Source organism: Peromyscus eremicus, chromosome 7, assembly GCF_949786415.1.
Source record: "Peromyscus eremicus chromosome 7, PerEre_H2_v1, whole genome shotgun sequence".
In the NCBI taxonomy this organism is placed as follows: Eukaryota; Metazoa; Chordata; class Mammalia; order Rodentia; family Cricetidae; genus Peromyscus; species Peromyscus eremicus.
In genome coordinates, this window is record NC_081422.1 from 92,867,179 (window position 1) to 92,879,954 (window position 12,776).

Sequence of the window (12,776 nt, forward strand, 5' to 3'; positions counted from 1 at the left end):
GAAAGAAGGAAGGAGGGAAGGAGGAAGGGAAGAGAGGAAGGAAGGAAGGAAGGAAGGAAGGAAGGAAGGAAGGAAGGAAGGAAGGAAGGATGGAAGGAAGGAAGGAAGGAAGGGAAGAAAGGTTGTCTGGGTTACTTGAAGCCATTCACAGAGCTTCATGTGGAGCCTGTGTTCCTGTGGGGAGATTGACAGACAGATGCTGTGGTAGTCAGCTTCTGGAAGGCTTTAAAATCTAAACAACAGTTCACTAAAGGGGTAAAAAGAAAGAGTTAAACATAAATAGAACATCACAGATTCGAAAAGGATTAAGTTCACATAGAGGTGGGCAGTTTCCCCACCAGAAGGACTATGTGCATTTCTCCTCTGCAAGAAAGGATATTGGAAGTAGAGATTGTTCACACACACACACACACACGCACGCACGCACGCACGCACGCACGCACGCACGCACGCACGCACACGCACAGAAATAAACAAATCAGACATCTACATCACTCTATCCAAGGCTCAGAAACATCATGAAAATGAGGCAAAAGTACAAAAATCAAAATCAAAGATAAAGTGTCATGAAGCTGCTTTCTCCAAAATGAAATATTCCCTCCTAGAGGACAGATGGAGGCTCATACTGTGCAGAAAGCTGTGTGCAAGACTTGGCTGGGTACATTAGAAAGTTTCACGACGGCTTCATCGGGCCCTTTTTCCATAACCAATAAACAGCTGCTGGGGCAGAAGAGACCCCTGATAGAGCTCCCTGCAGGTCTGCAGGAAACCCTGGTGATGCACAAGCCTCATGATGCAATCTTCTTGAGTCACCCACACAGGGGAGGAGGAGCTTTCCAGTAAAGCGCTGATCTTTGTGTCACTCATGTTCCTGTAAACAGCCCCTCACCTAGGTTCGTATAACTAACACCAGTGAACCCACTGGTCACCAACCTAGACTTCGGCAGGACCATTCCTTTGGTCTGTCACTGGTACCCATGCGGGGTAAACAGACATTCATTTACTACCCTGCACAACAAAGCCACACAGCAACAGACTTGGAAAATAATCCTATTCAAACAAAGCCAGGCAGGGCAAAGGTAACCTGAATGGCCAGTGAGGAGATTAACCACCCATTAACTTTAACATGCTAGCAAAAAAAAAAGTTCACAAAGGACTAAAGATGACATTCATTCACAGAAACACAAGCCCTGAAAGAAAAAACAGCAGCAAGCGAAGGGTGGGGAGATTGGAATGTGGTTGAGTAAGAGGCCACTGACACAGAGGAGTGAAGGCTCAGAGGGGTTACAAAGGGAGCTTGTGGTGGTGTTGTGTTCCCAAAATATTGTGCACCCTAATAAATTTATCTGGGGTCAGAGAACAGACAGCCGCTAGATACAGAGGCTAGAAAATGGTGGCACACACACCTTTAATCCTAGCACTCCAGAGGTAGAAATCCCTCTGGATCTCTGTGAGTTCAAGGCCACAGTGGAAACTGGCCAGACATGGTAACACATGCCTTTAATCCCAGAAAGCAGCCTTTAATCCCAGGGAGTGATGGCAGATAGCAGAAAGGTATATAAGGCGTGAGGACCAGGAACTAGAAGCATTTGGCTGGTTAACTTTCAGGCTTCTAGCAGCACCGTTCAGCTGAGAGCCATTTGGATATGAGGACACAGAGGCTTCCAGTCTGAGGAAACAAGATCAGCTGAGAAGTTGACCAGGTGAGGTTAGCTGTGGCTTGTTCTGTCTCTCTGACCTTCCAGTGTTCACCCCAATACCTGGCTCAGGTTTGATTTTATTAATAAGAACTTCTAAGATTCCTGCTACAGAAGCTGATACCAAGAGCCCATCCAGTTTACCCACAGCACTCCAGAGGAAGGATGGGCTGCAGCCAGATGCCCCAGCAGCTAGTGTGGTGACTGATGGCAAAATAATAATAATAATAATAATAATAATAATAATAATAATAATAATAATGTGTCTATAAAGCAAAAACAAATCACAGATTCTTAAACTAGCTTAGGCAGAAATGAACTCTGCCTACCTACTCCTTTCAAGAATCACAAGTTTACTCTCCAGGAGCTCATTTCAAGGAACTCTGGATTCAAGGACACCAACAGCACCATCACCTTGGTTTGAGGAGCAGCCTAAGCAGAAATGGTGTAAGGAAGATGAAGAAACAGATTCAGACACTTGGCTCCAGTGGGAAGGCAAACCCAGCACAATGGAGAATTTGCAAAGAAAGAGCCAAAGAAGTGGATTAGGCTGAAGCACCTGGAACTTTTTTTAAAACTTGGGTTCTTAGCCTTTTATTTATTTACTTATTTATTTTTGTCTTGTGTATATAAGTATTTGTCTGTATGTATGTGTACCACATGCATTCAATGCCCACTGAAGCCAGAAGAGGGAGTCAGACCCCCCGGAACTGGATTTACAGACTGCTGTGAACCACCATGTGAATGCTGGGAGTTGAACCTGGGTCCTCTGGAAGAGCAGCAACACTCTTAACCCCTGGGCCATCTCTCCAGCCCCAACACATGGAATTTTAAATGTCAGCCATTTTGTGCTTATGAAAATCTGTGAATGAAAATTGTTAACACCAGGAAAGAGAATTGACAAGAATTATTCAGGTCCATAACAAATATTTAAATTCATCAAAATAATAAACACTGATTATTGGCCTCACCAAAACTGAATTAAAATTATATATAACATATACGCATATATATATGGGAGACAAGGTGGTAAAATAAAAGTATTAAATTGTTTACATTCACTGACAGTATCAACAGAAAAATGTCTAAAATTGGCATAGTGAAGTAATAGAAGTTTATTATTTGGAAATGTAGACTTTATATTCTAGAGCAACTACTAAAAGATGGGAAACAGATGCTTCAGAGAGGCAGGAACTCAGTGCCTAGCAATGACAAACACCCCCATGTTATTACAAGTCCTCTAGTAATTTGATTTTTATGTAATAACTACATGCACTGTTTCAAGAAAATATGGGGATAGTATTGGGTTTTTTCTTTCGGGGGTTGTTTGTTTGTTTTTTGGTTGGTTCGTTTTTTGAGACAGGATTTCACTGTGCAGCCCTGGCTGTTCTGGAACTCACTCTGTAAACCAGGCTCGCCTCAAACTCACAGAGATCCGCCTGCCTTTGCCTCCCAAGTGCTGGGATTAACGGCGTGTGCCACCACTGCCTGGTGACAGCATTGTCCTTAAAAGCTCACATGCAAACAAGACACTGAGGAAAATATTTCTAAATTATACATTAAAATTGATTTCCTTAGTTGGACAGTGGTGGTGCACACCTTTAATCCCAGCACTCAGGAGGAAGAGGTAGGCAGATCTCTGAGTTAGAGGCCAGCCTGATCTACAGAATACAGGCTACATAGAGAAACCCTGTCTCAAATATATATATTTATTCCCTTAATATTTAAAAATTCTTTTAAATCAATAAAAAGACTAGCAACCCACTTTAAAATAAAGGAAATAAGCTACTCACAGAAAAAGGTGAAAGATTCACAGCTATTTGAAAATACTCAGTACTTAGAATCAAAGAAAGCCACACTAAATTAGCAAAGACAACATTTAGAAATATATCTGATTGGCAAAATGACTTAAACTGATGACATGGAGTTGTCAAGAATGTGATCAGAACTGTCTTAACAGTCATGTATCAGGAAAACCTACATGAAAACTATTTGACGTTTGCTGTGGTGTACCCAAAATATTTGTTAAAAATAGATCAGAGTAGCACTGTTTGTAATTATGAGCAATAAAGAAAACAGCCCAATGACCTCCAGCTCCAAACTGGCTGATTTAATTACAGTACTTACGAGCTGTGGGTTCCCCTGCAGAATCAGAGAACACGGACTCTTTCTGCTGTGCTAAGGACAATTTGCCAAGATCTGTTAAGTAAAAGGACAAACCTGGGCCCAAGTATTCAAGTCCCTGTGACAAGACACCTAAAAGAACAATGGGGGTCGGGGAGAGTCTCTCGACTTGCAGTATTAGAGATCTCAAGAGTGGCCTCTTGGCCTCAGACACTTGGACAGAACGGGGGGGGGGGGGTGTTACAAGAGCATGGGAGGAGGAAATGTGTCGCCTCCTGCAGATGGGAGCAGAGTGGATGTAATGATATACGAAGGAACCAGAGCAAGCTATGATCCCAGTGACCTACTTCCTCCAACAAAACCCCACTTCTCACTTTTCACCATCTCCCAATAATGCCATCATATCACGATTCTATCAAGAGATCAATGGATTGATTAAGTCAGGACCCAATCACTTACCAAAAGTCCATTACTGACCACCAACCTCCCAATATATAAGGGTATAGGACACATTTCCTATCCAAGCCATGACACCAAGTTGGCTGCTCCTGCCTGAACATGCTCTCCATGCCCATATATTGAAAACTTCCTATTTGATGCAGCAGTATTGAGAGGTGGGCCTTTGAAAAGGAGTCCGGCTCATAAGGACTTACTCTATCCAGATGTATGGACTGATGCCTTGAAAAATACCTGCCGGGGTGAGTTTGCCCTCCCTGCCCCTCTCCACCTTTTATCAAGTAAGAATACAGCAAGGAGGTCTTCACCATACGCCAGTGCCTTGATCTTGGACTTGACAAGACTCCAAGACTCCAAACCACGAGGGAAAAAATTCAAGGGAATGAATTTCTATCCTTTAATAATGTTCTGTGTTAGCAGCAGAAAATGAGCTAAGACAGTTGTACTTTACTTTTTGGATTAAAAGGCAAGAAGTAAAACATGCCTTTGAATTTAATTGTATGTGCATAAGCAAACTCTGGAAACATGCACAAGAAATCGGTGTGATTGGGTTCCTCTGGTGGCAGCCACCGTGGGAAATGAACATAGGTGGGCCACGTTTCATCCTCTTTCTTTGTGTAGCGCTTGAATTCAGAGCTATGTAAATATGTTACTGCTCAAGTGAATAAAATAGGAATGAATAAGAAGGAAACAGATCATATAGGTTGGTGTGGAAACATTTACACAGTTTCTTTGGTGAAATGTTAGGTATTCCTTTGATGAGGCACAGTTAACAGAAGCAGATCCCAGGGAGATGGTAATGACAGATAGCCACCAGAATCCCAAAGGTCCTGGAGGGAAAAGCAAGACAAGCCCTCTCCAGGGGAGGTGAGATAGTTTGGGTTGGTCCTGGCTCTGATGCTCACTTGCTCCTGCTAAGAGGTGAGGGAAAGGGGCAAGGAGCTCCTTGCAGTCACTGTGACCAGGGAGTATCGGGGGCTTCTGTCCTACTCTTTCCTGTGACATCTGGAGTAAAAGTGGAGAGGAGCACACGTACATGGAAAACTAAGACATGACCCTGGTGCACAAACCTGACCTGGTAGATCTCCTCCACCTTCTTCCCACTGAGGCCTGAAGTTCAAGTCTGCCCATTCACACCCAGATTGTCTTAGTCAGGGTTTCGATTGCTGTGATGAAACACCATGACCAAGAAGTAAGTTGGGAGGAAAGGGTTTATTAGGCTTACACTTCCGCATTGCTGTTTATCACTGAAGAAGTCAGGACAGGAACTCAAAACAGGGCAGGATCCTGAAGGCAAGACCTGATGCAGAGGCCACAAGAGGGGAGCTGCTTACTGGCTTGCTTTCCATGGTTTGTTCAGCTCACCTTCTTATAGAACCCAGGACCAGCAGCCCAGAGATGGAACCACCCACCATGGGCTGGGCCCTCCCTCATTGATCACTAATTAAGAACATGTCTTACAACTGGATCCCATGGAGGCATTTCCTTGACTGAGGCTTCTTCCTCCGATGACTCTAGCTTGTGTCAAGTTGACACACAAAACCAGCCAGTACACAGCCTGTGGGCATTAGGGTTGCCTAGGGACCCCCAGAAGCCCTGTGTCTGGTGTTCCACCCTGTCAGCAAAAGCTGACTTCCTTGGTTCTAGTGGCCTCAGAAAAGGCTGTCCATGGCTAGATTTGGTGTGATGGTGGATATTGATTGTCTACTTGATAGGATCTAGAGTCATCCAGGAGACAAACCTCTAGGTAGGTCAGTGAGAAACGTTCTACTTTGGGTTAACCGAGGTGGGAAGACCTATTCTAGGTGTTGGTAGCATCACTCCTTCATGGGCTAAACACAGAGGAGACAGCTGGCTGAGCGCCACCATTCATAGTTCTTTGCTTCCTGACTGTGGACATAGTATGAGCAGCTGCCTCACGTTCCTGTCACGATGACTCCCCGCCACAATAAACTAAACCCCTCAAAGCAGGAGACAAAATAAGCTTTTCTTCCCTTGAGTGCTTCTGTCAGGCATTTATTAGGCCACAGGTAACAAGAAAATTAACTACTACAATGAGCGACCAGCACCAGGGCACCGCACGGCAGCCCAGCCTTGATCCAAACAGGTTCTCATAGTCAGACGTTTCTCTCCTGCCCACCTGTTCCCAAATACCTGGCAGCAGCTTCCCAAATAGTTGACTCAAAGGCTTAGTATAAATGATAAATGCTCAGCCAATAGCTCAGGCTTATTACTAAGTAGCTCTTATATTTTAAATTAATCCATATTCTTTATTTATGCTCTGCCATGTGGCGGAACCTTTATTAGCATGGCACGTTCATCTCCTGCTCCCTCTGTGTCTGACTGGCAACTCCTCTGACTCCGCCCTCCTTCTTCCCATCACTCTCCACTTGGATTTCCCACCTAACTTTCTGCCTAGCTACTGGCCTGTCAGCTTTTTATCAACCAATGAGAGTAATACATATTCATAGTGTAGAAAAGGATTATTCCACAGCAGGTACTTGCACCCCACACCCAGTGTCTGTCCTGAGGGTGATGTGCCAGGTGGGAGGGCAGCCACAGTCATGGCCATCACTTCTGCCTATTCGAGAACCCTGGCTCTTCTAAGTCCAGGGGATAGCCCCTGCAATGTGGAGTCCCAGGGAGCATCCAGACAGATGCTCCACCTGTCCTGGATCTTACTCATGCTCTGTTCTTATTTATGCTATGGCCTTATGGGAATGTGCAATTAGCTTATTGCTTCCTGGCTCTGTTATGCTTTGGTGTATAAAACATGCACTTGGTTCTCATGTTTGGCTGGGCATCATTGTGATGGATGCTAATGGAACACAGAGGGGCCTAGGACCTGGAGAAACAAGGCTAGATAAACCAGACAGAACAGGTTCTGGGTTCAAATCCGTGATCACTTACTACCTGCATGGCCTTTGCAAAAGCACCTGACCTCTCTGAACCTTATATTCATCATCCTTGAAGTGAGAATTCAATGACACCCCATCTTTATTGAACTAAGACAGGCCAAATACTCAGCACACAAAAGGCCACAATTGTCATTCTGATCATGGGTCAAACTGCTTACTGGAACATAACACTGTATAGAAGTTTTTGAATGGTGCATCTTTATTGATTTTAGGACATCAAGCACATTTGATAAATGGGGGCGGGGAGGAGAGTGCATGGACCAATATCTTATCGATCAGTTCACCAACGCTTTTATTTAGTTTGAAGGCTTGGAAAGAAGAATTGCTAAGAGTTCCCAGAACCACTTGTAATCAAAGTCCTTCTGTCCTTCCAGCTCCAGGAGATGCTGAGAGTTAGAGCTTAACATCACAGAAAGTCCCACCGCTGCTCACACCCGAAACAAGCAGCGTTCATTCTGCCTGCATTTGCCGGTTCCTCAGCGACCACACCACAGGCACTATGCTAGAGAGAAAGTCAAGTAGTGCCTAAGCCCTCAGAGACCGTGGATAACCCGACTCTACCTGATCAGACATTCCTTGGGTCTGGTAGAAGGGGTTGCAGGCAGGAATAGAAGTTTCTGCCGGGTAGAATTGCCAAGTACCCCTGGAGAGGTAAGGAGCATCCCCGTGAAAAGGGATGGTTTGGACTGAACCCTTCAGCTCCTGCCTTCTTCGACTGCAGGGTAATAGAAGAGAAGAAACTGCTGAGACTCTTCCTGGGCCAGAGCAATGTGATCCCTGGGTCCCAGGGTGGGATGGGGGGTGGAGGTAGGGGTGGGTTGAGAGTTTGTGACTTCCTTATTCTCCTGCTCTGCTTTTTGGGATGCAGGTGGATAAAGTACCAGGTCATAAAAGGCTGAGACAAGGTCCAGCCCTCCCTCTGGCTCAAAGAATCCCAGGTCCCCTCCTCCTGTGGCCTGCGGACAAATGCAATGGACTTTCTGATCTCCACAGAGAGCACACTCAGTTGGGCTAGAGTCACAGGGGCATCACCCCAGAGGAGAGGCAGGCAGGGATGGTGTCTTCCCTGAGACACAGAGCCATCTTCGTACTGAGGGAAGGAGGGGTCTAGGAAGAGCTCAGAGGTGGAGCATGTGCCCAGGATGCCTGAGTCCCTGGGTTTCAGTCTCACTACAGTAAAACAACAAAAATAAATAAATAAATAAATAAATAAATAAATAAATAAATAAATAAATGATAAGGAAGGAGGAAGAAGAGAGCAGGGTAAACTTGGGAGGCCCTGGGCAGGTCTGGGTGAGGCTGCCCTGGTAAAGGGAGCCTCCCTAGGCCAGCTGTCAGATGTAGCTGAAGGCTTCACACAGGCCTGCGCCCTCTGTTGAGTTCACTCTCATCTGCTTGGCCTGCCTCTCTTCCTTGTTCTCCAGAAAGTTCCTTGAAGGTTAGTTATAGCTGGTCATTTTTTCCATGCTCAAGAGTCACCTCAGGGACTCCACAAAGGTAAGTGGATACAAAACGGGGTGCACTCAGGTCTGGCCAGAGTTGGAGGGAGGGCTGGCTAGGGCAGAACTTGGGAAATTGGGGCTCTGCCACCACTTGTAAGGGACATAATCTTCCCTGAACTTGTACGGCTGGGTGCTCAAAGGGCCACTGTCCCTTACTTTTCCTCCTGGTTCACCTCTGTCCTCTATACACAGATCGGACACAGTAATGTGTGGAAGCTATGGTTTTTGGAAGGGTGATTATGGATCAGGCCCTTGCCAGCGGCTTGGTATGCAGCCCCACATCACTGCCACCATCCTGAACAGACACTAAGTAGATGCCAGGACCCCTGCTAAGAGCCTATTGGTCTTTTTCTCTATTTAAATTTTTAAAGTGACAGGACTGGGGGAAATGGCTCAGTAGATAAACTGTTGGCTATACCAGTGTGAGGACCTGAGTTGGGTCCCCAGAACCCACATTTTAAAAGCAGGCATTGTAACCATTTGTAATCAGCAGAGACAGTGTGAGTCACCTGGCCCTAAACAGCAAACCCTAGGCCAGTGAGAGATCTGTCTCAGGAACCAAGATGGGTGGGGCTGGAAACATGGCTTGTCAGTTAAGAGCTCTGGCTGCTCTTGCTGAGGACCCAGCTTCAATACCAAGCAATACTCGGTGGCTAACAACCATCTGTAACTCCAGTTCCAGAGGGTCTGACACCCTTTCTGGCCTCCACAGGCACCAAGCATGCCAGTGATGCACAGACATACATTCAGACAAAATACTCATGCACATAAAATTAAATTCTAATTAAAAAATAAATAAAAGCAAGGAGAGTGTTGCCTGAGGAGGAATGCTGTCCAAGATTATCTTCTGGTCTCTACACACATGTTCACACACATAGCAAATACTCATGAACATGTACTCACTCTCTGTCTATTTGTCTCCCTGTCTCTGCCTTTCTGTCTCTGTCTCTTACAATGACTAGAGAATAGATACGGAACTCAAGGTAGGTCAGTGTCCAGGGGTCAAGGTCAGGAAGTGGTGTTTTCTTCAGTTCTGTTATACGATAATTTTCACTTGTGGTCCTGGGGCAGTGGCGCCTGGGGACTTTGTAGAAATACATATTCTTGGGTCTCACCCTGCACTCATTAGTGAAGGAGCTCAGCAGCCTGTGTTCTGCTGTGCCCTCCAGATGACTCGGAGGCTGGCCACAGTTCAAGATCCCTGGCTCCAGAGCAGTCTTGTGACTTTCAAGATAATATTTAAGCATCTAGTCAACCCATTGCAACCTCCTACACTCAGTCACTACTTCACACCACTCAGCTCACTTCTCACATACCTGTTCCGATGGGAAACAGCTGACTAAGCCCTGAATCCAAGGCTAACGAAGGGGAAAGCTGCAACACAAAGACAAGGATGCCAAGCCTTTCGTGCCATCCTAGACATCCATCAGTTGTCTATAGACGTTAGTAAGAAGTAAGTGATTTGTAGACAGTGTTGGGTTATGATGTATCATACGAGATCTTAGTTGCCAAAAATTATAAAGGGGACCATCTGAACAGCTGATTAGACGCACATAGCTGAATTTGATACAAGACAACAGGATCTTAAGTCATTGAAGTAGTGGAGATAAAGAAAAGCCACAGACTACAAACAAGGTAGGTAGGGCTCCTTTATTGAAACCTCAACCTAAGTTGGCCAGCTTGAGCTGAAAGGAGCTTTGACCAGAGGTAACCAGGTTAATTCCCTTCAACAACAACAACAAAAGACAACTTCCATTGATTTTTCTAGGACTGGATAAAGTTTGGTAATAGTCCATTAGTAATGGGCATGGTTTCAAAGGGTGCTTTTCCTTCTGCTCAAGCATTCTGACATTGAGGTTTGCAGGCTGACAGGTGGTAACTTAACCCAGGGAGTCCTGAATCCTTCCTGTCGCTGGCATCATACGTCCTACATAAATATCTTGGCTTCATGGTTCGATTTGGACATTATGCCATTGGACTTACTAGCTGTGTGTGTGTGTGTGTGTGTGTGTGTGTGTGTGTGTGTGTGTGTGTGTGTGTGTATACCTTCATACTTGAGTGATAGGCACCTGGGTTTAGAATTCTTGTTTAAAAATATTTCCCCTCATTGTGAGGAGTATTCCATCGTTATATTCTACCAGAGCCATTGAAAAATCTGAAACCAATCTGACTGCTGCACCTTTAGAGATGATCCATTGTTTTTTATCTGCTTAAAGGATTTTGAATTTGTTTTTTTCCTGAGTTTTCACCACAGTACCTTCTATGTTAATACTGTCTTTGCTTTCTATTGCTGTGATAAAACAGACTGACCAAAAGCATCTTGAGGATTGATTTGGCCTACACATCCCTACCCCAGCCCATCAATGAGGGAAGTCAGGGCAAAACTCCAGGCAGGAACCAAAGCAGAGAACATGGAGGAACACTGTTTACTGCCTTGCTCTCCATGACTTACTCAGCCTCTAACTCAGGACCATCTGGCCATAGGTGGCACCACCTACAGCAGACTGGACCCTCCCACATCAATAATTTATCAGGAAAACACCCCAGAGATTTGCCCACAGGATAGTCAGCTGGAGGCAATTTCTCATTTGAGGTTCCTATCTAGGGCTGTGTCAAGCTGATAAAAAACTAAACAGCATATGTACTCTCTGAGTAAAGTTTTTGAATCTTCCATTTTATAGATACTCTCTTTAGTTGTATTTAATAAACTGTTCAGACTATCTATTGTCTTTTTAATTTTAGCAACTATATGTTTTAAATATCTCTTTATATATTTTATATGAATATATGTGCCTGAGTGTATGTATGTACAGCCCCTACCAACTATATTTTTAATTTCTAAAATACTAACAATATTTTTGAGGTAGAATCTCACTGTGTAGTTCTGGCTAACCTAGACTTGCTACGTAGACCAGCTTAGAGCTCACAGATATCCACTTGCCTCTGCCTCCTGAGTGCTGGGATTAAAGGCATGTGCCACTATACCTGGTAGCAATTTTATGTTTTAAAATATCATTTTATGCCTTTTTAAGTTTTGGAGTGATTTCCATAATTTTTTTCCAAAATTTGATTTTGGAAATTTTCCATTTCCATAAATTTACATATTGATTTTAAATTTACTTTCTAATTGGTATCTGAAACTCCTGGAGACCCCAGGACTTCTGGGGATGCTTACTCTTGGTAATAAGCTTCACAAAGTTTTCCAGTTTTGAACCTATTTTGACATGTGTTTACCACAGAGATCTCTTTCCAGCCTGCTTTGAAATGTATCCTTCCAGGTAGTTTTACATTTACTGAGTCCCTTTGGTTAGCCCAGAAGTATAAATTCAAAGTCTAAACCCAGGTCAAAGTCGAGAACTCCTTTCAACCTTTACAGACGCCAGGCAAAAGACACAGACTTCCTTGTTGTCTCGGTGTATTTTGACTAGTGAACATCTTCACTGAAGCAACAGCCCTTAAGAGTTTGGATTTCCTGTGTTGCATCAGCACCAACACCTCCTTTCCCTATGCTCATCAACACCCAGACTTCCAGTTCATCCCAATTAAGAGCCCTTCTTGTCTCCTGCCCTTCCCCCTACCAGGCCAGCTTTCCTTATATTCTTGCATGCCAAGACCTGTGGAGTTTGATGGGGGAGGGATGGGGGGTGATTGGGGAGGGGAAAATAAAGGGGGTAGGAGGGGCGGGCCAGGGAATGACTGTGTTGGAGTACTTAAATCTGAGTGTGGGACAGGAATCCCCACCACTACCACATGCACTGTAAGCTCTGGCTGGGCCTCAAATGACGAATCCCCAATGGTCCTTTCTGTCTCGTTCTGATGCCCCAGTTCATTCTCTAGGCTCTGTCTTTTACAAGTCACTCGCTATTAGGCTTGCCATTTAACCTCCTTGAGCCTTGCTTACTTGTGGAGGGAGGGCTGTTAAATACAACCCTCAGATCATTTGTAAACTAAGATAAAATGAAGTTCAAGGGCTGCCTGGTGTGGAGTACAATTCCACGGATGTGAGATCCACCATCTCAGCTTCACCAGCTTGGGCAGAAGCGCTGGTTATGTGGTGGGTGGGCCTGGCGCTGGTGTAC